This window comes from Macaca mulatta, chromosome 15, assembly GCF_049350105.2.
Source record: "Macaca mulatta isolate MMU2019108-1 chromosome 15, T2T-MMU8v2.0, whole genome shotgun sequence".
Classification (NCBI taxonomy): Eukaryota; Metazoa; Chordata; class Mammalia; order Primates; family Cercopithecidae; genus Macaca; species Macaca mulatta.
The window spans coordinates 60,208,463-60,236,387 of NC_133420.1; the positions used below are offsets into that span (position 1 = coordinate 60,208,463).

The 27,925-nt window shown below is 51.5% G+C and overlaps 2 protein-coding genes across 3 annotated transcripts in view; both read left to right on the forward strand.

Moving 5' to 3' along the window:
* Positions 1-27,925, forward strand: part of TRIM14 (tripartite motif containing 14) — a 288,671-nt gene that overhangs the window by 170,968 nt on the left and 89,778 nt on the right. The window lies entirely within an intron of this gene.
* The window catches only part of CORO2A (coronin 2A), a 71,757-nt gene continuing 47,224 nt past the window's right edge, over positions 3,393-27,925 (forward strand). Inside the window, exons 1-2 of one of the 2 annotated variants that reach the window (XM_077965671.1) lie at positions 3,593-3,725; positions 25,183-25,305. The gene's annotated coding sequence lies outside the window, so the exon portion shown is untranslated. Of the gene's footprint in view, positions 3,726-25,182; positions 25,306-27,925 lie in introns of both variants that reach the window. The other variant, XM_015117227.3, reaches the window with a different exon arrangement.

Sequence of the window (27,925 nt, forward strand, 5' to 3'; positions counted from 1 at the left end):
AGTAGCGGTCACCATAGCTCACGCTTGTAATCCCAGCACTTTGTGAGGCCAAGGCAGGTGGATCACTTGAGGCCAGGAGTTCAAGCCCAGCCTAGCCAACATGGTGAAACCCTGTCTCTACTAAAAATATAAAAAATTAGCCGGGCGTGGTGGTGGGCGCCTGTAATCCCAGCTAGTTGGGAGGCTGAGGCAGGAGAATGCTTGAACCTGGGAGGCGGCAGTTGTGGTGAGCCGAGATCGTGCCATTGCACTCCAGCTTGGGCAACAGGAGCGAAACTCTGACACACACACACACACACACACACACACACACACACACACACACACACACACACACATCACCTGAGTAGCTTTTTTAAAATGTTGGTGCTAGGTTCCTATGCCTGGAGCCTGTGGTGGGGCCCAGGCATTCTCATACACAGAAGGGTTGGGGACACAGGACAGTGAGGACTAACTGCCTCCTCAGGCCCTGACAGGGAGCTGGGATTGAGAACTGCCTGTCCTACAGCGTCAACTCACCCAGGCCAAGCTCAGGTTACCAATGAGTAGACAGGGGTCAGAGACATTAGCTAATGTATCCAAAGTCACACAGCCACCGGTGGAGCCGTGCTCCAGCCTAGAGCCCTTACTGCAAAGCCAGGGAGGACTCCCCCTGGTTTACCCCACCTCTGGAACCTAGAACACCTTCCCCAAGAACCCAGGGAAGGGGCATGCCTGGCCTGTGGCCTCCTGGGTATACCCTCAGTAGATAGTTCTAGGCCAAAGAAAATTAGAGGAAGAATTTCCTCATGGTTGCCTCAAGCTGGGATTGTAGCACTATTTCTCCCCTTCATCAGAGACAACAAGGGAAGCGTGATATCCACATGGCAGGGAGGCTGAGCAGGGACCAGTGGGCCCACCCCAGAGCATCTGTGCCTGCTGCTACTGCCCCTGGGGCACCTGCCCGCCCTTCCCTGCTCTTTCTGGAGGGTGTTTGGGGCCCACTCCTGGTGTCAGGTTCCTGGCCCGCACCACAGCTGTCGTCCCCTTCCCCCGGGGCTGCTGCCTTCCAGGGCTGCAGGATCCGATCCCTCTCAGCCCCACCTTCCCACCCTAGAGGACAGGACCTCAAGCTCAAAGCATGCCTTCCCCAGGCCTTAGGCCCCCAGCAAGCTGTGGGCCAACCTGCTCTATAGGAGAGGAAAAGGGAGTAACCCAGGGAACCTCCCTGGGGCAACATCCCTAAGAATAAAGGGACTGGGTCAAAGGAGGTGGAAGGCCCCCCTCCCAACATTCCCCAACAGAAGAGGTACTCACTTCCAGAGATTGCCCATGTTCAAGGCTGCTATCCTCCAAACACAGAGCGCCAGCCCCCAGGCACTGTCTCCTCATTCTTTCTCAACCCCCTCCCTCATGGACATGGGGCCATATCGTACAGAAAGTTCCACGTGGGGCATATAGATGGAGAACTTGTCCCCCACCCCCACCCCACACACATATGTTCTGGTCCTACACAAGATGTTTACCTACACATGGAAGATTAACAAAGCCGGCCATTGGGCTCGGTGGCTCACGCCTGTAATCCCAGCACTTTGGGAAGCTGAGGCAGGCAGATCACGAGGTCAGGAGATCAAGACCATCCTGGCTAACACGGTGAAACCCCATCTCTACTAAAAATACAAAAAATTAGCCGGGCGTGGTGGCGGGCGCCTGTAGTCCCAGCTACTCAGGAGTCTGAGGCAGGAGAATGGTGTGAATCCAGGAGGCGGAGCTTGCAGTGAGCCGAGATCACGCCACTGCTCTCCAGGGTGGGCAACAGAGTGAGACTCCGTCTCCAAAAAAAAAAAGCCAGCCATGTGGGTGCACTGGGAAGGAGGAAGAGGGAGGTTTCCTGGCCCATCCCAATCCACACTAAGGCCTAATAGAAGGTGCTAGCAGATGGGCCCAACTTTGGAACCAGACGTGCTATGTGGTTTTCTAGCTAGGGGATCCTGGGTAGGTCATGACCACTGTGGCGTCAGGTTCCCCATGTGTGCAATCCTGAATCTCGGCTCACTGCAACCTCCACCTCCTAGGTTCAAGTTATTCTCCTGCCTCAGCCTCCCAAGTAGCTGGAAATACAGGCACATGCCACCACACCCGGCTGATTTTTGTATTTTTACTAGAGATAGGTTTTCACCATGGTGGCCAGGCTGGTCTTGAACTCCTGATCTCAAGCAGTCCACCTGCCTTGGCCTCCCAAAATGCTAGGATTACAGGCATGAGCCACCGCGCCCAGCCATCCATATGCTTCTTTGAAAGTTTAGATACCCAACTCTTGCATGCTAACACCAGAAGCATGCGTTCAGCCTGCCTGCTGGGCAGTCCGACTCCAGAAGGCCTGAATCAGAGCTGTAGGCTGAGGGTTTTCAGGACCATACTGCACACTGGGCTTTAGGTGGTAGGCAGGGAGCCCGTCCATCTCTGGGCAGGGGAGTGGTGCAGTGGACTATGAAAGCTGAGTCACATTCTAAGGAGAGAATCAAGAGCTCCCCAAGTACCTTGCCACTCCAAGCCTCAATTTCTTATCTGTAAAATGGAGGTAATAATAGTGGCTAAATAAAGGGGTTGCTAGGCTTAGAAGAAATGATACAGATATGTAAAGTAGTAATAGTGTACTCTGTCATCCACTCCACAGCTATATATTGAGTGCCTACTATGTGCCACGGAGCAGTTCAAGGCCCTCAAGATAACGGTCTTTACTGAACAAAACCAAGAGCTCTTCGGAGACGTGGTGTGGTAGAGTGGCTGTGAGCTTAGCAGCCCTGGGAGCCATACTGCCTGGGGTCGCATGACTAGCCGTGTGATCTTAACCTAGGTACTTAACCTCTGTGTGCCGCAGCTTTCTTTTGTGTTAAATAGGTGAGTAATGGTATCAACCTCATAGGCCTGTGTGACAGTGAATGGAGGTAATGCACAGAAGGCGCTTAGAGCAGTGCGTGGCTCAGTAGTGTTCGGTAGGGGTGGTACCCAAAGGTAGGGCCTCCCCATTGTCTAGTGTCCTCAGGGCTCCCCAGCCGGCGAGGCTGGGCAGCAGCGCCCCCGCTGGTCCCGAGAGAAGGAAGGGCGTCCTCCTCTGCTCCCAGCGGCGCTCCCGGCTCCTCTCCTCCCTGCGGACTGGGAAGCCTCGGTAACAGCTGTAACTGCTCGGGGAAAGGAGCGCTTCCCCGGTCGGGCTCTGCGCGCGCACTGTACCTGTCCGGGATTGTCACATCCAGGGCTCAAACAGCCTTAAGAGGCCGACGCGGTTATTGTCTCCATTTCACCACGGGGGAAACTGAGGCTCCCGGAGGTCAGGTTCCTCATCCCACACCACGCAGAGAGGGCACGGCGGGACGTGGGGCCGGCGGCTCTGCTTGTCCCCAGCCTCCGCCTGGTGGCCAGCAACCCGCCCCAATCACTGCGACGTGTGCGCGCCTGCTCCCAGCACGTGTGCGCGCCCCGAGACCCGCCCCGGGAAGCCAGGAGCGCGGTTGGGGTCGTGGGGGCGGAAAAGGGTGGCCAGGGCGGACCCGCGGGGCGGGCGAGAGGGCGGACCTTTGGCCGGGCCCCCGCCCCGCCTTCCAGCCCCGCCCGCCGGGCTGCAGAGGGAGGCGGCGGCGGCTCTGGGCGCCGGGAGTCGGCGGGCGGCGAGGAGCGCGGAGCCGGAGCTGGACGCCGCCGCCGCCACCGCCACCGCCACCACCACCTGCGCGGCCGTCATCAAGGTAGGGCGGCCCCGCGCCGCCGGCCGTGCCTTCCCGGTCTGCGCGATGGGGACGTCGGGCGGGACGTGCGCACTGAGCCCCCCGCGGCTTCAGCTCTCGGAGAGGGAGGGATGCGGGGCTCGGCGCGCGGGGGACCTGGCTTTCAGCCCCTTTGCGTGACCTTGCACAAAGCACTGCTCCTCTTCAGGCCTCAGTTTCCCCGTCAGGATAGCGGGCTCATTGGTGGCCCCCTTCTCTCGGGGTTGTTGGGAGGGGCCGCCCCGAGGTCCGCGCTCCCGACGGCTCGCTGCCCGCATGAGTACTGTCTGCACCTCCCACCCCTCCAGCCCGCGGTGAGGGAAGCGCACTCTGGGCGCGGCCAGCCGGTTCCTACAGGCCCCTGCTGTGGCCCGGGTGCTCCATGGGACTCTTGTCGGGACCCTCCCCCTCTTGGCTGCGTTACCTGCTGGGCCTCAGCTTCCTGGTACAGGAAACGGTGGGGTGGGGGGCATCCCCGGGTCCCCGCCAAGCCGGCCTGGGCGTGCAGGTGGGGCATCAGCCGGCCCACCAAGAGGGTTTACTCGTCTGGGGCTGGAGGAGCCCTAGGTTGGAGGTGGCTGGACTCCTGGCGGCACGACTGCCTGGACCAGCCCCACGTAGGCACCTCGATTTACAGAGTGGTACAGGACAGCTCCTTCCCCTTCCCCACCCGGGCCAGGTGCTGGTGCCTAGCTCTGTGTCCCAGAGCTAGTGTGTGATAAGGTGTGACACACACTAGCTGGTGTGACAAGGGTTGACTGGCGGCCACGCCTGGACCTCAGAGGGGTAACAATGCCAAGGGGCTGTGTCTGCGTGGTATTAAGGGATGGGACAGAGCACAGGTCTGAGGGACTGTGGTCCAGGCTCCCTAGGTAAAGAAGACCTATGGCATCTGGCCCAGCCCCTCTGTAAGACCCCCTCTGGAAGGTCTTGCTGCCCCCTTGCACACTCCTTGTGATGGGGATCTCATTAGTTGTAAACCAGGCTGGAATCTGCTACCCAGTCACTGCCTCTCCTGCTGGTCCTGCTCTGAACACACAAACAACCTCTGACCCTTCCTCCCTCACCCTGGAGCAGTGATCAGGTCCCTTAAGTATGCTCACCTCCAGCCCCAGCAGTTTCTCCCATCAAAGCCCAGGGAGCCAAGGCAAGAAGAGGGAGCTGAGGTGTCTGCCCCAGAGCAGACTGTGGGACCTCCGCTTTCCCGGGGGTTGTTCAGAACCCACCTGTGCCTCAGAACTGGAATATGTCTCTCGAGCTTCCTGCCCCTCCTGGGGACCTTCTGAGAGGTCTGGAGTGAGGAGAGCCGGAGCCCCTCTGCAGGCCTTTCCTGCCCCATGTGGCCTCCTCTCCACCTGCCTGATGCCTGCCCTTTTTGAGGGAGCGGTGTCTAAGAATCACTTCTCAGCCTTCTGGACTTTCTTGTCCCCTTCATGACCTGCCCCGCACCCAGGGACTTTCTTACAGCCAAAAGAGGGCAGGAGGCCCCTGGACAGGTCGTGAGCTCTTTGTCATCACAGGTATGCAAGCAGAACCTGGGGTGAGCTACCTCGGACTGAAAGTCTGTGGAATTCTAGGGCTGAAGTAGTGCCTATGACCTTGCCCTGCGGCCATGGTGGAGCTGCACAGGACTGGGAGCCGGACCACAAATGAGTGTTATTATCCCCTCGTAAAAGCAGGCAAAGTATACGTGCTGGCCCATGAGCCCAGCTCCGACGCACAGGCTTAAGTGCTACCTGGGTCTCCTGTCATCTCGACACATGTATAATCTGGGCCCTGTTTTCCTGCTTGCCTAGTGTAAGCCTTTTTGGCCTGATTTAGGAGCATGGCAGATTCGGGTTATTAAAAAGTCATGCTATGACTTTAATTGCTAATAGTTTTTAAGTGCACCATGGAATTATGGAATGTCTAAGCTGAAAGGAGCCTTAAGACATCTTCTCATTCAACCCCCTCATTTTACAGATAGGCATCCCCTGTCCCCAGAGGGGATGTGACTGGGCAAAGGTCACACAGCAAACCAGCAACCGAGCCCAGGGATCCTGATTCCAAGATTGGAGTGCCTTTTTTTCCCCCAGAAAACACATAACATTTAATAAATGAAAGGAGGCTGTATTTATTCCTGTAAAATTAGGAAAAATAAAAATAAAAGGATGAAACTCTGCGCTGGCAAGGCTGTAGGGATTCGCCTGTGGCATTTAATTTTGCAGAGCAATCTGGTAGCCTGTTGTCATGAAAATGACCCTACTTGCCCTTTGCCTTTAGCCAGCTACTTTGAGGGCTTTATCCTAAGGAAGTAACTATAGAGAGAGACATATGTAGTGCTGTTATTTGTAAGAAGTTGTCTTCTGGCCTGGGCGCAGTGGCTCACACCTGTAATCCCAGCAGTTTAGGAGGCCAAGGTGGGCGGATCACCTGAGGTCAGGAGTTCGAGACCACCCTGGGCAACATGATGAAACCCTGTCTCTACTGAAAATATAAAAATTAGCCAGGTATGGTGGCACATGCCTGTAATCCCAGCTACTCGGGAGGCTGAGGCAGGAGAATCACTTGAACCCGGGAGGCAGAGGTTGCAGTGAACCGTGATTGCACCACTGCACTCCAGCCTGGGCGACAGAGCGAAACAACATCTCAAAAAAATAAAGAAAGAAGTTACCGTCTAGTGAAGAAGTGTTCAGTGTTTTATCTGAGGCTTAATAAACATTTCATTTGACAAATACAACTTAAAAAAATAGTGGCACTGAAGCTTACAGTACCAGAGTCTGGTCAGCATAGAAACAGTTTAATCCAGAAGAAAGACCATGAGACTAAAGTCAGCAGACATAGATTCCAGGATGAAGTGTTCCTCTGCCCTACCTTGGGCCAATCCGTTCCCCTCTCTGGACCTCACTTTCCCCATCTGTGAAATGAGGGTAGACTCAGCAGTTGCTGAATTTGTTTGAGCTCTGACAGCCAACCTCTTAGAGTGAACAAATCTCAGTAGCCAAGCCGAGATTGGAAGGAGATTCGTTAATTGAATCTCCTTAGAGGCAGGCAGCTAGCTCCCCACCGAGGGGTTTCAGCCTTAAATCTCTGCTATTTCAAAATGACCAGAAGCTGGATTGTTTTAGAAGTTGGTGTGTTTTTATCTTCTCTGTTAAATCTCAGGAGGTCCAGAAAATAATTGAGCAGAATCTTCTTGTATTGTAAGTCTATAATCCGTGCCTTGCCTCCTTCAGAACAGATTGGACGTGCTTTGCAATCACACCTGGTCTGAAGGGGCAGGAGTAGGTGACTTTGCTTCTGTGGGCAAACTGTGCCTCCTGGGGCTCTGCAGGCTGCTATGGGAAACTTACTAGGTTAAACCACATGAAATGGCCAGTATGTGACTTGTTTTGACTTACAAGAAATGGCAATTTCATTTGGTTCAGCCTAAATAGAAAAAGATATACAGGTATTTAAAGAGTAGTGTGCTCCTTACTATAATTGAGAGATTGGCAGGGTGTGGTGAGGACAAGGAAGGTGTGATTATGAGCTTGGAGAAGTCAAGGAGGAGGGACATGAGAGCCTCACTTTGAAGAATCACTAATAGTAATAATAATAGCTAACATTCGTTGAGTATTTACCACCAGCCTAATTTTGTCCTAAGTGTTTATGTTCATTCGTTTGTTTGGTCATTCAGCTAGTATTTATTAAACACCTACATTGTACTAGGTTTTTTGTTGTTGTTGTTGTTTTTTTTTTGAGACAGAGTCTCGCTTTGTTGCCCAGGCTGAAGTGCAGTGGCATGATCTCAGCTCACGGCAATCTCTGCCTCTGCCTCCTGGGTTCAAGTGATTCTCATGCCTCAGCCTCCTGAGTAGCTGGGATTACAGGTGCGTGCCACCATGCCAGCTAATTTTTGTATTTTCAGTAGAGACGGTGCTTTGCCATGTTGGCCAGGCTGGACTCGAACTCCTGACCTCAAGTGATCCGACCATCCTGGCCTCCCAAAGTGTTGGTATAACAGGCGTAAGCCACCACACCCAACCTGTACTAGGTATTTTCTAAGTGCTGGGGAAAGGAGGAAGGTGCTAACATTAAACAAAATAGACCAGAAAGATCTTCCCCCAAAGAACTTACAATCAGATGCGGGGAAAGGCAGATGAAAAACAGTAAGTAAAATAGATGAATAGGTGATAAATAAAATAGGTGATAAATGAGATGGAGCAAATCTAGGAGGGGTTAGGGTATGCGAGGGTGATGGGAAGAGGGGTGCAGTTTTAATGAGGGTGGGCTGGGGGCCTCATTGAGAAGGTGATTTTTAGGCAAAGGCTTGAAGGAAGAGAGGGGTGAGTCAGGCTCATTTCTGGGGAAACAGCCATTCAGGTGCAGGAAACAGCTGGGGCAAAAGCCCTGAGGCAGGACCATGCCTGGCGTGTTCAGAAAAGCGCGAGCTGGAACAGACTGATGGTAAGAGAAGAGGAAGAGAGGAACAGGCAGGCTCTGGGCTAGACTGTGTACCCCACCATGCTCACGATGGAATCCTGCAAGTGTCTGAGGGAGCTACTCTTTTTATTCCTCTTTTCCAGTTAAGAAAACAAAGATACAGAAAAGTTACGTGGCTTATTGAAACTGTGTCTCATGGAGAATCTAGGACTTTCAGCCAGGGTCAGCAGGGAGCCATGGAAGGCTTTTGAATTGGGTAGGAACATGGCCAGATTTGAATATTGGTGTGATTCCTGTGAGATTGCCATGGTCTGAATATTTATGTTCCTCCAAAGCTCATATGTTGAAATCTTACCCCATAAGGTGACGGTATTAGGAGGTGGGGCTTTTGGGAGGGAATCAGGTTAGGAAGGCAGAGCCCTCATAATGGGATTGGTGTTGTTATGAAAGAGGCCCCAGAGAGACCCTCACCCGCTCCACCACATGAAGACACAATAAGAAGGCGGCGTTCCATGACCCAGGAAGTGGGTCCTCACCAGACTCCAAATCTGCTGCCTTAGTCTTGGACTTCCATCCTCCAGAACTGTGACAAATACATTTCTGTTGTTAATAAAGCACCCAAATTTTTTTTTTTTTTTTTTTTTTGAGATGGAGTCTCGCCCAGCTGCCCAGGCTGGAGTGCAGTGGTGCGATCTCTGCTCACTGCAACCACCGTCTCCCAGGTTCAAGCGATTCTCCTGTCTCACCCTCCTGAGTAGCTGGGATTACAGGCATCCGCCATCATGACTGGCTCTTTTTTTTTTTTTTTTGAGATAGAGTCTCGCTCTGTCACCCTGGCTGGAGTGCGAGTGGAGTGCAGTGGCAGGATCTCGGCTCACCACAAGCTCTACCTCCCAGGTTCGTGCCATTCTCCCGCCTCAGCCTCCCCAGTAGCTGGGATACAGGCGCTCACCACCACACCCGGCTAATTTTGTTTTTGTATTTTTAGTAGAGACGGGGTTTCACTGTGTTAGCCAGGATGGTCTCGATCTCCTGACCTCGTGATCCGCCCTACTCGGCCTCCCCACCCCCCCAAAGTGCTGGGATTACAGACATGAGCCACCACGCCTGGCCAAAGCACCCAATTTATGGTATTTTGTTGTAGCAGCAGCAATGGACGAAGACAGGTGCAGAGAGACGGCTGTAGAAATAGTCCAGGTCTGGAGTGCTGCGGTGGGACCTGGGCAGTGAACTCAGTGCTAGAAGAGAGGTTGGGGTCCAGGCCAGGTGAGCAGGAGGAGGATGAGGAGGAAGCCAGGCTGGCCCTGGGCTTATTTATTTAACAAACACTTATTAGCACTCCTTACCACCATCTGATATTTTATGTACATTAACCCAATCCCCATAACAACCTATACAGTAGATACTGTTACTTATTATTTCTCCCATTTTAAAATGGATATATTGTATGTAAATGATATCTCATAAAGTTAATTTACAAAGAAAATACATTTTTAAAAGTATAAACACTTGATAATGGAGACTTTTAGAAAAAGGCAGGAAAACAGACAAAATAAATTACCATATCTTCTCCTCTTCTCATCCCACATAATCAATATAAACATTTACTTTCTGTCTTTTTTCTACTATCATTCCCATTTTATAGATGAGAACACTGAGGCCCAGGGAAGTTGGGTAGCTAGCCCAGGATCATACATTCAATCCATGTCATCTGCCTCCAGCATCCAGGGTCTTAATCACCATCCCCTGCTGCCTGTAGTCAATCCTGGGAATGTCAGAGTTGGTGGGTTCCATTAAGATACCATCCCCCAAACCTAGCCCCTCCCCACCCAGCCACCCCACTCATGGCATCATTTCACAGATAGGTAAAGTGAGGCCCAATGAGAGATGGGGCCTTGCTCAGCATCTGTCAGCCAGTCAGGAGCAGATATGTGAAGTCTCATTCAAATAAGAAATTGGGAGCTGAGCATTTGTGCAGGGTTGATATGACAGCTGCTTCTAGCCTGGCCTTGAGCCTGGAGTTTGCAGGGGTCTGACAAATGGCATGTCCCTGCCCACAGGCAGTGCAGGGGACTACCAGGGCAAGCATGTGTTCTCTGGGCCCAAGAGTCTTGTCCCTCCAGCCAGCCCTGGGTGGGAGGTGAGTTTGGGGCTTTGCCCACATTGCAGGCCCCCTGAGAGTTGTCTCCTGTACTCTGACTGTGCATTTATTTCTGGCTCTGGTGCCAGCAAACTCCTGGGGCTGCCTGCTGCCAGTGATGCAGCCCTGGCTTCTAGCCCCATCTCAGACACTGAGTGGCCTTAGGCCAGGGTCTTTCCTGGCTCACCTGCAGAATGGCATCATAATGGCCCCAGCCACAGGATGAAGTAAGAAGTGCAAGGGAAGTTCTTGCACAGGGTGTGGTCCATGGCGTGCTCAATAACTGGGCAACTCCTGTGGCTGTTCCTAAGGCTGCACCAGGGTGTTGGCCCAGGCTGGAGAATTGAGCGCACTGCAGACAGAGCCTCCCTCCTGCCAACCTCCCTTTCACACCTGGCTGACCAGGTAGACCTGCCCGAGACATCAGAAACTAGCCTCCAGCAATGGTTTGGAGTCTAAGATCGCAGACAACAAGGGATACAGTGCAGCAAAAGAACCCAGGCCTCTAAGGAAGGAGAGGTGGCCCCGCTACTGACATGCTCCTTAGGCAAGTCTTCACCCTTCTTTATGACTCAGTGTCCTCATCTGTGAAAGGGGGAGAATAATTCCTGCCTTAGTCATTGAAATGATCTTCACCCCAGCAACCATCTATTGATGTTTTTCTAATGCTTGGGGAGTGTGAGTGTAGACGAGCTAGACCCATCACAGCTGCGAGGGCCCATAGCCTGGCAGGAGCACTACGGTTATCATAGGGAAGCCCAGGAGCTGTGGGGCCTCCAGGAGGGGCACCTAACCCAGCCTAGGGTGGAAGTGGGGGGTCGGGGAAGCCTCCCTAGAGGAGCTAATGCCTGAGCTGGGTTGTTAGTGGGATTTGGAGATGGCCAGACTATGAAGGGTAGAAAAATAAGGGAAGATACTGGGTCAGTCACTTCACTTCTTCAAGTGTCAGTTTCTTCATTTATAAAATGGGGATAATAAATACCTGCTCTGCCTAATTTATAGGCTTGTTGTAAGGCTATAAATTGGATAAAAGTAAGGAGGCACTTTAGGAACTACAAAATGCCAGGCACCTACCTATTCATTATTTATTGTGATTTCTGGGGCCCCTAGGGGTTAGGAAAATACCAGGCCAGCATGTGGGGCTGGGAGAACTTCTGGTTGGTTTTGAAAGGGCTACAATCAAATCGGACAGAGACAGGCAACCGCCATTAAACATACATCCCTTGATTTAAGAGTTCTGGAGTATTTCTGTGCCTGGGTGAGGCTTTGTTTGGTGGGGTCCCTGAAGGCAGCCATGACCGCATCGCAGATCACAGCCCCATTCTGAGGATGAGGAGGAACAACGTCAGACCCAAAGCACTACATCCCTGTAGAGGCCTGGGACCTGCCAGGGGTAGGGATAGAGGACTGGAGCACCGTGGGGCCACCATGAAGGAACCAGTCTGTTTAGAGAGAGGGCCACCATGTCATGGTAAGAGAAAGAGTAGTACGTGTGGAATGAGCCTGTTTGGGTTTGAATATGAGAAAAGAATCTTTCCCCAGCATGCAGACATAGCAAAATATTCAGACAGAGAGACATCAAGCTAATTATCACTAGGTGGTAGAATTTTGTTTTCTTTAGTCTTTTCTACATTTAAAATGTTTTGGCTGGGCATGGTGGCTCCTCCCGGTAATCCCAGCACTTTGGGAAGCCAGGAGTTTGAGACCAGCCTGGGCAACAAAGTAAGACATTGCCTCTATTAAAATAAAATAAAATAATGTTATACATGATAGATAAATTTATTTCTTTAAAGATTTTGGTGATATGTGTACAGTTATTCCTAGATATTCAGCTTCCAGGACACCCAAGGATATCAAAATCTGTGGATATTAAAATCCCTGATATAAAATGATGTAGCATTTGCATGTAACCTACACACACACCCTCCTGTATACTTTAAGTCATCTATAGATCACTTACAATGCCTAACACAATGTAAATGCTATGTAACTAGTTGTTATACTGTACATACATTTTTTTTTTTTTTTTTGAGATGGAATCTCGCTCTGTCACCCAGGCTGGAGTGCAGTGGCGCTATCTCGGCTCACTGCAAGCTCTGCCTCCCGGGTTCACACCATTCTCCTGCCTCAGCCTCCCGAGTAGCTGGGACTACAGGCGCCCGCCACCGCGCCCGGCTAATTTTTTGTATTTTTAGTAGAGATGGGGTTTCACCGCGTTAGCCAGGATGGTCTCGATCTCCTGACCTCGTGATCCACCCGTCTCGGCCTCCCAAGTGCTGGGATTACAGGCGTGAGCCACCGGCGCCCGGCCGTATATACATATTTTTAAGACAGAGTCTTGCTCTGTCACCCCGACTGAAATGTAGTGGCGCAATCTCGGCTCACTGCAAACTCTGCCTCCCGGGTTCAAGCGATTCTTGTGCCTCAGTCTCCTAAGTAGCTGGAATCACAGGCATGTACCACCATGCCCAGCTAATTTTTTGCATTTTTAGTAGAGATGGGGTTTCGCTATGTTGGCCAGGCTGGTCTCGAACTCTTGATCTCAAGTAATCTGCCTGCTTCGGCCTCCCAAAATACTGGGATAACAGGTGTAAGCCACCATGTCTGGCCCGTTATACTGTATTTTTAAATTTGTATTTTTTAATTGTTGTATTGGTATTTTTTATTTTTTCGCGTATTTTCCATCTGAGGTTGGTTGAATCTACAGATGCAGGACCCACAGATACAGAGGGCCAACTATGTATGCAATATAAGTTATAATGATATTTAGATAATAAAATGATCAGGCCGGTCTGACATCACCAGGCTGCAGGGATGAAGGCAGCACTCACAGCATAAGGACTTTGGTGAAGCCTGGATGACATCCCCAGTGCTGGCCTTTGGAACAGTTGGGAGCAGAGTCCAGGGATGGCTTGATGGAGTCACACTGGAGGAGACGTCTGTGGGGGTTTCTGAAGGTGGGAGCTAGGACTCTTTTCTTGGGACAAAGACTTGGGGTTTTGGGTGGCTGCAAGCACACTGTGGAACCTACCACATCAGTAGCAACAGAGGGTCAGAGGCAGAGGTGAGGGTCCTGCTGAAGTTTGGGCCACTTTCTGAGCAAGACTAGGACAGCTGAGACAGATCCACAGGGGCGCCAGGCCAGGGAAGGGCCTGAGCCTTCAAATTCCATGAAGCTTTGGAGATCCAGGGTGAATGCTAGGCCTCAACAGACCCTTGTCCCTTAACGATTTGTGTTCTGGCTGGAACTCACAGGCGTTCCAGCCTCTTTACAAGGGAAGTAAAGAATCTAAGCTACTGTGGTATTTCATTCAAAGCAGGGCTTATCTGTTGTGAGATGTACCCTTATTTTATAATCCATTAAGAAAGAAAAAGCAACAAAAACTATTATTGTAAGTTGCATCCCAGTTTCAGAGATGTTAAAATGTAAAAAAATGTCTTGGAATCATGTGACACGTGGCAGGCCCCCAGTGAGACTCTTAGTGTGTATTCACTCATTGCATCTTCACCATCGCATTGTAGCTAGATAGTCTTGTCCTCTTTTTACAAATAAGGAGGCAGGAGCCCAGAGAGGTTGAGTAAATTTGCGCGGTCACAGAGCCAGCAAGAGGCAAAGCTGGGCTTTGAACCTGGTCTAATTAGATTCAACTTATTTTTCCTCATCCAACCCCACAAAGAAAAGGTTCCTGGGTCCTGGCCCTTGGGAAGAACAGAATCTCCACACTGCCAGCTCAGAAATGTTCCAGTGGCCTGGTCATTAAAAACCTGGTACTCTGAGTAATGGGGGTGGGGAGTGTGGAGGAGGGCTGGGGAGATAATGAACAGGAAGGAGCTTTGAGAGCTTGCTGGCAGGGTCACTAGCCTCATCCTTGTTGAAACCATTCCAGGAGTGGCTCGGCCTGTGTGGCGTGCCCTGGAGAAAGGCTGTCGAGATATCTGCCCCACACAGATCATCCTGGAGCCTCGCCCAGACTGACCCATTCATTCGTTCCCTAAAAAGTTATCTTTCAATGTAATTTTTTGACTAGGACCTTTGTTCACAATTGATTGCTCTCTGTATGTAAAGCATTAGAGATACCAAGCACAGCAAAACAGACATAGGTCCATCTTTGAGGGCTCACCGACCAAACGGGAGATGGACAGTCATCGTAGAGTCCCACAGAACCTGGAGGAGGAGAGAGGAGTGAAGGGCGTGCAGAGTAGAGAATGTGCTGAGTCCAGGGTCACTGCAGAAGGCTGCAGTCCAGGGCACAGATGGTGCAGGTCAAGGAAAGGAGGGTATTTGGAGATGAGATGGCTCTTTTAAGGAGGTGAAACCGAGGCTCAGAGAGGCCATAGGACTTGTCTGAGGTCACACAGCTCAGAAGTGACTCTCCTTTATGGTTTTCTGTGTTGTGGGTTCCTTTCTTGAGTTTTCCTTTGGAGATGAAAACATGATGTGAGGGGAGCCGTGGCCTGCGAGGGGATGGTTGGGATGTTCTAAGGAAAGGACGTTGAGCTGAGATCTGAAAGATGAGAAGGGGGTGACCAGGTGAGGGTGGGGAGGGAGGCATGCTGCACAGGAGAAACAGCCTTGCAAAAGCTCTCCGGCTGGAGGAAACAGGCCTTTGAGGAACTGAAAGCACCATGTGCAGCTCAGATCCCTGGGCAAGGTGAGGCTGGGGAAGTAGAACAATGGCCGCCGAATGGTCTGCTCACATTTATGTATTTCGAAAAGATCAAGGGCAAGATGGTTGGTGGCGGAGACTAAATGACCAAGTTTAACAGATGTTTGGAGCCAGGCACTGTGGCTCACACCTATAATCCTAGCACTTTGGAGACCGAGGCATGAGGATTTCTTGAAGCCAGGAGTTCCAGACCAGCCTGGCAACATAGTGAGACCTCATCTCTAAAAAAAAAAAAAAAACAAGAGAGAGAGATAATTTGAAGGTGGTACAGGAGGCTGGGATTAGTGATGGATTGGCATTGGATACAAGAAAAGGGAGGCCACATGGGTGCCCGTGGGTTCTGGCTTTTCCGGCAGTGCCCTTCTCATGGCCTGACTTGCAGAGGGAGTCGTGCTGGGGGACACAAACAACATGGGAGCAGCCTTCACCGCACTGGGGCCTTCTGCCCAGGGCTGGTTATTGTCCACTGTTTTCCTCCCAGCTGAGCTTGGATATCCTGGTTCACCCAGTGCTGGGGTTTGCCAGATGATGTGAAAAAAAGTCAGTGGGGTGAAGCATTTTAGGGTGTTGATAAGAGTGAGCTGATGTCCCAGGTTACTGGGGACAAGAAATGGGCTTCCACAGCATGCCCATGGGAATCACATGGCCCCTACACCATCCCTGGAGCTGGCCGTTCAGCAAAGCTGGTGCTGAGCGTGGTGGTGGAGTCGGGGCATTGCTTGATGCATTGTGTCATCCTGGAGAGGGGTCTCTGGTTGTGGCTTCCAGGGCCCTCTCCTCGGGCCTGAACCTGTGTTTATGGATCCATCAGAGGGGACACTGGCAAAGGGCTGGTCACATCTGGCAGGTGACAGGAGGCTGGAGGTGGGGAGGGTGCGGTCAGGAGGGGTGCTTGAATTAGTGACTTTGGAAGCAGGTGGAGCATTTTCACCCAGTGACAGAGTTAGTTCACTGTGTGGTCAAAAGAAGGGATGGTGCAGGTCAAGGAAAGGAGAGTATTTGGAGATGAGATGGTTCTTTTAAGGAGGTGAAACTGAGGCTCCAAGAGGCCATGGGACTTGTCTGAGGTCACACAGCTCAGAAGTGACTCTCCTTGTATGGTTTTCTGTGTTGTGGGTTCCTTTCTTGAGTTTTCCTTTGGAGGTGAAAACATGATGTGAGGGAGCCGTGGCCTCCGAGGGGATGGATGGGAATGCTTGCAGGGAGACTTCCTGGAAGAGGGAGCATTTCTCTAAGCTGAGCCTTGTAGCAGCCGGTCATACAGAGTGGTGGATAGGGCGTTACTGGCAAAGGAAACGATGTAACCCAAGGACTGGAGAGGGGAAAACTTACTAGGCCTATGTGGGATGCGATGAACATAGGGTTTGGTTTGGCTCAGTATAAGAGGCAAAGCGTAAGGTATTTGCCAGATGCCAAGGGCAGGGAGGTAGGTGCAGCCTGCCCTGTCAGGGAGGAGTGTTTTGGCTCTAACATTGTTTAGAATTGCAGGCACATTATGATCATAAAATGTCAGACTTTGAGGCAGTTTTTTGTTTGTTTGTTTTGTTTTGTTTTGTTTGAGATGGAGTCTCACTCTGTCACCGAGGCTGGAGTGCAGTGGCGTGATCTCAGCTCACTGCAACCTCTGCCTCCTGGGTTCAAACAATTCTCCTGCCTTAGTCTCTTGAGTAGCTGGGATTATGGGCGCCCACCACCACACCTGGCTAATTTTTGTATGTTTAGTACAGACGGGGTTTCACCATGTTGATCAGGCTGGTCTCGAACTCCTGACCTTGTGATCCACTCGCCTCGACCTCCCAAAGTGCTGGGATTACAGATAAGTGCCACCGTGCCTGGCCTATTTTTAAGTTCTCTGTTGAAAATGCACCTCCTGAGTGTCTGCGCCCGACCGACTGCTCACCTCCCTCCTGCCCTTGTCCCTGCCACTTCCCCTTCCCCGCTTGCCTCACATCCCTTCTTGATATACTCCTGGGCCACACCTTGGCTTTGAATCCCCAGCTGAGAAGCTATTGAAGGTTTTGGAATAGAGGATGTTGCCACCTACCAGTAGCCCAAGTGGGGTCTCAGCTTTAGAGAGGTGGGATCTGAGATGAGGACAGCCTGGAGGAGGCAGGAAGGACCTGGAAGATGGGGAGGATGAGAGATAGGAGCAGGATTGCAGGTCATTGCTTGGACCCATGTCCACAGCTGCCCACCAACACGCCAGGCCCAGGCCAGCACAATGCTGGGCAGCAGGGGCTCGGCGTCCTGCAGAGTCACTATTGTGGCTGGTAGGCAGAGGCAGAATCCTCATATTCTAGCAGTCCCAGATCTCGGCCACTCATGTAGGACCTTCCAGAGCCTAGGGAAGGGTTTCTTCCCAGCCCACAGATGTCAGCAAGACTTTACAGGCACTCAAACAGCAGCCCAAGAGCTGGTTTGATTCGTTCCATTTTACAGATGAGGAAAATGAGGCTTCAGAGTGAAGCCAGCCGAGAGGCACAGTAAAGTAAAAGGACCAGTAAAGAGCTAGACTGTGGCCACTTTTAGCAGCCATTTGTAGCATCAAAGCCTAGAGATGTGCATTCTCGCCAGGATCTGCCACTGACCAGCCAGGTGACCTTGGACAAGTCACATCCCTTCTCAGGTTCTTGTTTCCTCACCGGCAAAGTGAAGGGTAGACTAGATCATTTCTGCCATCCTTTGAGCTTAAAAATTATCTCTGACTCTCTTCATCTTCTATCCCAATTGCCTCCAAAGTGATCTATGCAAGATGCACATTGGGGTGCAGGAAAAAATATCTAAACAAATAAAACAAAAAAATTCAGCTTTACTCACATTTGCCAGGTGGAGACACACTCCCCAGCTGGGGTGTCAGGCAGCCTCGTGTCTCATGTGGTCCAGGACTCTCCAGAGAGAAGGGGAAACACTCTGAGAAAGGGTAATGACCTTACTCTTTGGTCTGTTTTTGGAAGTTATCCCAATTAATTAACCTGGTTAATTAATCCAGGTTAATCCAGACTAATCCAGATTGGATTTACAAATTATATTCACCACTTTAAGCTAACTAGCCCTTACCAAATGGACATGTGGTTTTTAAAGATTCCTACTGAAAAATTGTGACTTGTTAGTAGTGCTTACTTACTATGCTAATAATGCTAGTACGTGAAGACAAGGAAATGGAAGAGGTTGAGTGCCGGCCTGTAATCCTGGTACTTTGGGAGGCCAAAGCAAGAGGATCGCTTGAGGCTAGGAATGTGATACAAGCCTGGGCTACATAGCAAACCCCTGTCTCAAGAAAAAGTTTAAAAATTAGCCGGGCATGGTGGCACATGCCTGTCGTCCCAGCTACTCAGGAGGCTGAAGCAGGAGGATTGCTTGAGTCCTCCTCAAGGGAGTTGTAGGCAACAACGAGCTATGATGGCACCACTGCACTCCAGCCTAGGTGACAGAGCGAGACTCTGTCTCTAAAAAATTTTTTTTAATAAAAACAAATTTGAAAGAGAAAAAAAGTGAGAGAATTAACACTGGGGTTTCCAGTGCAGTCACTTCATCAGCCACAAGACCCAGGACAAAAACAGTGACAAGCTAGGAAATCTGACAAGAAGTCAGCTCAAGTTTGTTTGTTCGTTTATGTTAGGGGACATTTTGAAATACGTATTTACAGTCACTCTGGTTGGTGATGAATCTCACTCAGTGTACGTTTTGTCTTGCGAGGTTTGATAATGGTTACTTGTATAGAATATAAGATAATGGGGTGTGAGCTCAGTTTTTTTGTTTTTTTGTTTTTTTGTTTTTTGTTTTTTGGTTTCTTTTCTTGTAGAAGAAGTGAATGATCAAAAAAGTTTGGAGATCACCTGAGGTCAGGAATTTGAGACCAGCCAGGCCAACATGGTGAAACCCCATCACTATTAAAAATACAAAAAAAATTTGCCAGGTGTGGTGGCACATGCCTGTAATCCCAGTTTCCCAAGAGACTGAAGCAGGAGAATCACTTGAACCTGGGAAGCAGAGGTTGTAGTGAGCCAAGATTGTGCCACTGCACTCCAGCCTGGGTGATGGAGCCAGACTCCACCTCAAAAAAAAAAAAAAAAAAAAAGGTTTGGAGCCCATTGCTCTAACCTCCTGGTCTTTTCCTTGCTCCTGCCACCTCTGACACGCCACCACGTTTGTGATCAAGCATTGTTCCAGCAGAGTAGGATTTCTCTATTTTTCTACCCATTCCCAGACCCCATGGGAATACCTCTGTCCACAGAGCCCAGCACGAGGGCTGTCTCCAGCTGGGCACTTGGAAAATGTGGGTGGAGTGAATGCACTCCAGTTTTCCCCTCGCATCGTGGGGGCTGCTGATGCTCTGCAGGCCTTTCTAGCAGAAAAAACCTAAGGTCTGCCATCATTCCCAGCCTAAAGCACTCTCTGGAGAAACACAGTTCACCTTTCAAAGCTGTGAGTCCAGGAGAGCCTCGATAAGACCACTGAGCCCTGAGCTCACAATTATAAGGCCTTTCTTTCCTAACCATCTTTGGAATTTGTCCCTCCACAGACGAGTTTCCACTATTACTTAGAGCAACACAGATAAGGAACAAAAATGTTTGGTACTGTATCCAGGTATAGGAGGACAGGACTCTGTTCTGTGTTTTAGCACACTCTTTTGGACTGGGAGGCTGGAGACCTGGATCTTGTTCCTGCTTCTGCCCTGTGTGGGTGGCCTTTGGCATGCTGACTCCGTTTCCTCTTTCTGTACCCCATGATCTCTTGGGGTCTGGCCAGTGCTGTTTTTCTGAGATGTGACATCGGGAATCCTTTTGGGGACCCGCTCTACTGAGCAGTTCTCAGCCCCCATCTGCAGAGTCCGAGTATGACCCGGAAGACAGGGACAGCTTGGAGCATATGGGCAACCAAAATGGGGAGGACGTGGGAAACCAAGTCACACAAGAAACTCCCCAACCCTGAGTGGAGCCATCCCAGGGACCTGAGTCAAGAGGTCTTCGATCTCTGGAAGGCTGTCATGGGGCAGAAGCAATGGATGTGGCTGGCGGGGCTTCAGGAACAGATAGGGCAGTGGGGAAAATGGTAGATTTCTGTTCAGTAGACGCGAGGAAGTCCACTGGTTGAGCATGTCTTCCCCCAGCAGGGGTGAGCTCCCCATCGCTAGACTGGTACGAGCCAAAACCCTCAGACTCTTCAAATGGGGTGCTGGAGAAAGAAGAGCAGAATTCTGGGGTATTGTATTTGGTGCTTGCCCCTAGATGTAATAAAATTATTTGGGAGAGAGTGGGTCTGGCTAAAAATTGAAGAATTCGAGTTTTAGATTCTAAATCAGCACTCATGGGTTGATAAGGGCACAAGGCTTTCTCTGCTTTCATTCGGTTCAGAGGGTTTTGGTGCTTCCCAGCACAGGTGACACCCCTCATCCCTCCCCTGAATGTGTAGATCTTTAGATATTGCTGCTTTGAGGAAAAATAAAGGACCATGAACACTTTGTGCTTCATAGTTTAATCTGTAAGCCCTGTTCAAAGCCCATATTCATTTTTATTAAATGTTCATTTCAATCCATGAGTGCAGGTAAATAACTTAGGACAGTGCCTGGCTCACAGTGAGTACTCAATAAAGGTTACCATTATTTACTTGTTTGGAGTTTAGTTATTTAACAGATACTTACTTTGAGTTTACCATGTGCCAGGCTGGGTTCTAAGTGCTTGACAGATATTAACTCATTTATTGTTATCATCCCCATTTTATGGATGAGAAAACCTAAGTCCAAGAGAGGTAGATAACCGGCCCAATGTCTCCCAGCTGGTGTGTGGTACGGCTGATGTCTGAGCCCGGCAGGCGGGTTCCCAACCATGTCAGTAGCCACTGTGCTGCTGCCTCTCGATGCGATTGTGTCGTGTAATAAATAAACCAGCCCCTCTGCATCCATTCTCCCTCAGAGCCTCCCTACAGCCTCCGGAGGGCTACAGGCAGGGATGCTCCTGCCCATTTAATGGGTTGAGACACTGGAGCCCAGAGAGAGGCTTTCACAGCATCACACAGCAAAAGGGGGCAGAGCCTACTGGAGCCAGGTCACTGACCTTGGAATATCTATGTGCCCTCCCTGCACAGAGCAGGGCTCCCTGCTGAAGGCCAGTGGGAGTTGGTGCTAATTAGGGGGGCCCTGGTCCCTCAAGGGGCCCTTCCTTCACCGGGAGGAGGGAGGTTGGTGGGAAGAGCCACGACTCTGCCAGGGGCCTGGGGAAATATCGTCCAGGCATGTCCTGAAGCAGGGAGGCTCCTGGTGTCTGGGGAAATAGCAAGGCCTCCTCACCCTACCAAGCCCCTCTGCTGGGCCCCTGGCAGAGATGGCCCTGAATAGCCAGGAGTGAAAGGGGAAGCAGACAGGGAGGGCCATCCCGCACCCCGCCCCCTGCTTTTGAAGTCACATCAGGGACCAACTCTAAGGTCAAGGGTCGGAAGGGGCTAAAAGAAGTAGGAGCTCCGAGGAAGTCAACATGGAAGCAGAGCTGTAGCTGCCAGGGAGTTCAGGAAAGCTGTGGGCTGATACCTAGGTGCTATTATTTCTCTTTTCTTTATTTTTTTAATGATGGTGATATATACATACCAAAGTTTACCATTTTAACCATTTTTAAGTATAAAATTCCATGGCATGATATACATGCCCATTGTGCAGCCATCTATGTTAGTCCACTCTCACACTGCTATAACAACATACATACCTGAGACTGGGTAATTTATAAAGGAAAGAGGTTTAATTGACTCACAGTTCCACATGACTGGGGAGCCTCAGGAAACTTACAATCATGACGGAAGGTGAAGGGGAAGCTGGCACCTTCTTCACAGGGCTGCAGGAGAGAGATAACTCACAGGGGAAACTGCCGCTTTTCAACCATCAGATCTCATGAGAACTCCCTTAGTAACATGAGAACGAGCTGGGGGAAACCGCCCCCATGATTCAATCACCTCTCACCAGGTCCCTCCCTCCACACGAGGGGATTACAATTCGAGGTGAGATTTGGGTGGGGACACAGAGCCAAACCATATCACCATCACTGCCAAGATTTTTACACTTTGACTTCACAGTAGTAGCCTACTCTATTCTTTAATGTTTTTGTTTACATGTGTCAATGAAGAGCCTATGTTCAGACTGAAATATATTTGACAAAACAGGAACATACATGTAGGAGACTAACACCTGGCTGGGCCCTTGTCAAGCACTGCTCTGAGGCATTTTATATGAATGAACAATTCCTTGATAAGGTAGGTGCCATCATGGACCCTGGTTTACAACTTAGGAAACTGAGGCACAGAGAGGTTTAGGAAAGCTACTCAAATGCTTGCCTTGGCCCACTGGTTGCTGCCATTTCTTGAGAACTTTACCATGGGCCAGGGCTACACGCTCTTTTTTTTATTTTTGAGGGGGGGTGGTGGGGGTAGGGGGACAGAGTTTCGCTCTTGTTGCCCAGGCTGGAGTGCAGTGACGCAATCTTGGCTCACCACAATCTCTGCCTCCCAGGTTCAAGCGATTCTCCTGCCTCAGCCTCCCAAGTAACTGGGATTACAGGCATGCGCCACCATGCCGAGCTCATTTTGTATTTTTAGTAGAGACGGGGTTTCTCCATGTTGGTCAGGCTAGTCTCGAACTCCCGACCTCAGGTGATCCACCCGCCTCGGCCTCCCAAAGTGCTGGAATTACAGGCATGAGCCGCTGCACCCGGACCAAGGGCTACATGCTCTGCTCCTTGCTCATCTCATAGCAACGTGGCGATGTGGTACCGAGACTTAGAGAAGGGAAGTGAGTCTGGATTTGGATCCACGTTTCTCTGACTCTGAAGCCCGTATCTTAAGCACGTGTACTGGGCTGCGAAGCTGTTATGGGACAGCAGACACAATAGGTGGGTTTTGTTTCAGCTGTGGAGCACCACGAGAAGGAGGACGGAGAGGATTGGGACTCCCGGTTCTGGAGTGCTGGCCTCAGAGCATGCAATTTATATATTGAGAAGAAGACTTAAAAGCCAAGGAGCAGAGCCACAGTGGCCACCAAGTTGGGGGGTGGTTGAGTGCTCATGGAGCTCTTGGAGTTTGGACAGGAGTTCCTGCTGCTTATTAATCATGTAACCTCAGAAAACTGACGCCGCTGCTCTGCCGAGTGTCCCGGCCACACTCACAAAGTGGAGATGATCCTCCGCACCCCCAGGTGGTTGTGAGGGGTAAACTGAGCAATAGTTGTGAATCACAGAGCTGGGCTGTATAGCAGTAGTTCTCAAAGAGCAGCCTCTGGGCCAGAGGCTTCCTAGTCACCGGGAACTTGGTTGGAAGTGCAGATTCTCAGCTCTCACCCACGCTGCTGAATCAGAAACTCTAGGGTGGGGCCCAACAATGGGGGTTGGTTTGTTTGTTTGTTTTTTGTAGAGACAGAATCACTGTGTTGCCCAGGCTAGTCTGGAACTCCTGGCCCTAGGTGATCCTCCCACCTCGGCCTCCTAAAGTGCTGGGTCACAAGCGTGAGCCACCGCCTGGGTTTGTTTTTTTCCAGCCCTCCAGGTGCTCTGAGCACCCTCAGATGCTCTGCTGTGACACAGCAGGCAAACACATGTAAATGCGATGGGGCCACCTGTCCTCACAGCCAGTCTTGCGGGCAGAAGTGCCTTTCCCGCAGGGGCACTGACATCTTTCCTGCACTCTTTTCATCTTCATAAACCCAGACTGCTGGCACTGGAAATCTGAAAAGGGCAATCAGTCTGGCCTCCTGCCTTTCTGGCCTGCAGGCCCAGCCTGAACAAACAATTTAGGTGGAGCTCCTGGAGGCTGGAGGCAGAGAAGAGGTACCTGGCCATCCTCTCCTGCCAGCTGTTGCAGACTCTGCCTGGGGAACCGATTACGGGTGAGCAGAGGCATTTATCTCCATGTTAACAAGCAGGCGAGAGAGTAGCAGAAGAGAACTTCACATCTCCTTCCCGCTGTGGGGCCGAGCTTGGAAGTGGGGCACCGGGTCGAGCTCAGAAGTGGGGTGTGGGGCTGAGCTCGGAAGTGCGGTGTGGGACTGCCAGTATCTGCAGGAGCAGGCAGGCCCTCAGTCGTATGTGGGGACTCTTGTTGCAGGGCAGTCACACCCTTTTCCTCCTGAGTCCAAGCACAGAAGGCCTCAGAATTCTGCCCCTCCTCCTCACGGGGTTCTGCAACCCCTCCAGCCCACTGGAGCTGGACATAAAATGAAACCCACTAATTTCTTCCTTAGATACCAGCCCAAAGTTGAGGAAAGAAAATCGTTTCCCAAGCTCAATGTCCTAACTTCCTAATTGCAGGGGTTAAGTCAACTTCGGCTCTGACCATGTCACACCCCCAGTTACAAACTTCAATGCCTCCCCACTGTCTTAGGTGCCACCTCCTCAGCACTGCGCCTCCAGCCTCTCTCCCAGCGGCAGCCCCATTACTGGCCTGCATTTGCTCAGACCCAGCCTCCCCACCCCAGGGCAGCAAGCTCCTGGCTCCATGTCCGCACACCACAGCCAGGCGTGACCTAGCACAGCACCTTCTACCCCAGTGCCTCCGTTTCCCTCCTCTGCTGGGCTTGCTCTACTTGACCTTGAAGGCTCAGCTCAGTCGTATCCTCCCAGGGACCCTCCCTAACTCCCCAGATTTCCGTCTCCCTGCTGCAACTTGCAACGCTGGCTTTAGCCCTGGTTCCTGAATTGAGCTTGCTGATTACGTAGGGGCCTCCCCCATCCTCTGAGCTCCCCCATAACTGACGCTGTCTGGGTCTGCCCATGCATCTCCCCTACAGTGCCCAGCATGGCATCAAGCTCAGAATGGGCACTGATGATGTTGGCTGAACTGACTCTGGGCCCCAGGTCCCTGAGGCAGGAAGAGTGAGGGCTGATTTGTGGGTCCATGCTGAGAACAGAATGCAGGACCCCTGGTTGGATGCCCACCCCAGGACCAGAGTTACCGAGCTTCAGCCCTGCCTCGGGCTGACTGTGGGACCCGAAGCAAGGCGCTCTTCCTCTCTGAGCCTCAGTGTCCCTCTCTGTCCAAAGACAGGTCCGAAAGCTCTGTGCCAGAAAGTGGACAGTGAGCAGGAAGTGGAGCCATCAGATTTTCAGCCTCCTGGAGGTGTCTTGGAAAATCCCCAGTGACCCTTGTTGCTTGAAACTCCCAGATAAGGAGATTGTGGGGCAATAAACCTGTGTGGAGTTTTGGTCAGGGCTTGATTTGGGGGATTAAACAGAAAGAAGCTCTGCTCTGTCTCCAGAAGGTCCAGGCAGGACAAGACCTTCTCAGGACAGCTGACGGCTGGACAGCTCTGTCGCCCTTGTGGTCCCGCGTGTGTCTGGCGTGTGCAGGCTGCAGCGCCCTCCACAGACTGTCCTAACAGGTGGGTAGGGCAGGGCTGTTACTATTATATGGATAGAAACAGAAAGCGGGAGAAGGGATGAGATTTGCCCAAGGTCATGGAGCGAATTGGTGTCGGAATTAGGATTCTCAGCTGGGCTCGGTGGCTCACACCTGTAATCTTAGAAGGCCAAGGTGGGCGGATCACCTGAGGTCAGGAGTTCAAGATCAGCTTGGCCAACGTGGTGAAGCCCCTTTGCTCTACTAAAAATACAAAAATTAGCCAGGCATGGTGGTGCACGCCTATAATCCCAGCTACTTGGGAGGCTGAGGCAGGAAAATCACTTGAACCCCAGAGGCAGAGGTTGCATTGAGCTAAGATCAGCCATTGCACTCCAGCCTGGCGACAGAGCGAGACTCCGTTTCAAAACAATAACGACAACAACAGTGAAAGAATTAGGATTCTCCAGCCTGACCAGCACACCTGCTATGACAGTGATAGGCCCAGCCCCTTGGCTCCTAGCGCCCCAAGGAGGGATTGGAAAGAAGCTGCTGGTGTGAGTGAAAGCTCAAGCCGGGAGTCAGGTTGGCCTCCCCCTGGGTACCCACAGGGCTGTAGGTGGGCACAGCAGAAGGGGAGAACCATCTAGGGTTGACAGTCCTATGGGTGTGTTGGTGGGGGAGGAAGGAAGAGAAGGAAAAAACGCAATGGGCAGGAAAGGAGGAGAGGAGGGGTGCTTCCATGAGATGAGCTCCTACTTTGTGCCGGACACATGCAAGGTCTTTTACGTACATGATCTCATTTAATCTTCTAGATTCTATAAGAAAAATATGAGGATACTCTAATGTTACGGCATAGAGACAAATAGGGGTCCAGGGCTTGAATCTGGTGCCTTCTTTTTCCCTGCCTTTGACTACCTCCCCAAATGTCAGGATGGGACCGCATGGGATGGGGAGACTGCTCAGTCTGAGAGCTGGGGAGGCTCCCTAGAGGTGGTTCTGTTGGAGCTGGGCCAGGAAGGTGGGGTGATAGGAAGGGGCTTTCTAAGAGCCCTGCTAAGAGCCACCCAGTGACTTACCTGGGCTGGCTTAGTTCTAGGTGGAAAGAGGGGGTGAGCAAAGATGGATTATCTGGGGAAATGATGCTTCTTTATTTTCTTTTTGCTTCTCCCCTTCTCTTTTGAAAACCATGATGCTGGCCGGGCACGGTGGCTCAAGCCTGTAATCCCAGCACTTTGGGAGGCCGAGATGGGCGGATCACGAGGTCAGGAGATCGAGACCATCCTGGCTAACACGGTGAAACCCCGTCTCTACTAAAAAATACAAAAAAACTAGCCGGGCGAGGTGGCAGGCGCCTGTAGTCCCAGCTGCTCAGGAGGCTGAGGCAGGAGAATGGCGTAAACCCAGGAGGCGGAGCTTGCAGTGAGCTGAAATCAGGCCACTGCACTCCAGCCTGGGTGACAGAGCGAGACTCCGTCTCAAAAAAAAAAAAAAAAAAAAAGAAAACCATGATGCTTTGAGGGGAGAGCAGACAGACCAGTTTGTCTCAGAGAACAGGTCTGGGGAGATGAGAAGGAGGTCAGAGACTCAGGGGGAATGTAGGGACCTCAAAACCCAAGTCCAGCAGAGGACTTTATCCTGAGGCAGAGGTGACCCGGGGTGGGTTTTAAGGGAAAATGCAGGCCCAGAGTTGGGGGTGGAATATGTGAGGCCTGAGTCCCCAAGAAAGAAGGCTGCTTAGGCCTTGGCATGGCCTGGGAGAGGGGTAGAAAGCAGGTGGGGGCCGTGGGGGCAGGGCTGGGGAGGAGGCAGGGCAGGAGGAGGTGGCTCTGGGCAGTGTCAGATGTGGGAAGGAGGCACTCCCTCAGGCCTAATCTCATCAGGAAGAAAGAGGCCTTGTCTTGGTTTGCTCTCTGACTCAATCTGTACTTCCTGTGGGCCTGCAGAGAGGCATCTGTGCTGGACCAGAAGGATGGGCGGCGCGGGGGTGGGGAAGGCGGAGACCTGAGGACAGGACTGTTTGCATTTGCTGGCTACAGACAGCTTCTGCCTCACTGGTGATGGTCGATCCCCAAAGGAGGGTCCCTGGATGGCTGCGCTCCTGCTTCCCTGCCTGGGCTGTGCTGATGGAGAAAAAGCAAAGGGCTCCTTCCCCTGTCCCTTCACCCCCTCCCAGGCCCCTCAGCACTAGGGCAGGGCGGGGCCTTCTGGCCTCCACCCGGGAAAGCCCAGCCCAGAGAGATGCACAAATGCACTCTCTTGGATTCTTTTTGATCAGTAGGAATTGTCAGCTAGCCTTCTGCATCTGTGTGTCTGTTCCCCCATCATCATGGTTTGCACCAGGGGTTGGAACTCTCACGAGCCACTCGGCCCCTGGCAGGCTGCTTTATGCTTTCTGGTTTGGGATTTTTACTTAGATCCCCAAAATGCTGGGCCCCCGGCATGTACCTGTTCTGTGTTAAATCACATCTCAGTGTCCTGTACACATTGGGACCACAACAATCTTACTAGCCAACGTCTTTTGAACACTAAGTATGCACCAAGTGTCACTCTGGATGCTGTGCGTCTCACCTTATGTAAGTGTCCAGGAACCCCTGAGAGAGAGTGTGGACCTGTGACTGAACAGCCTGGCTTCAGATTCCAGCCCAGCCACTAACTATGTG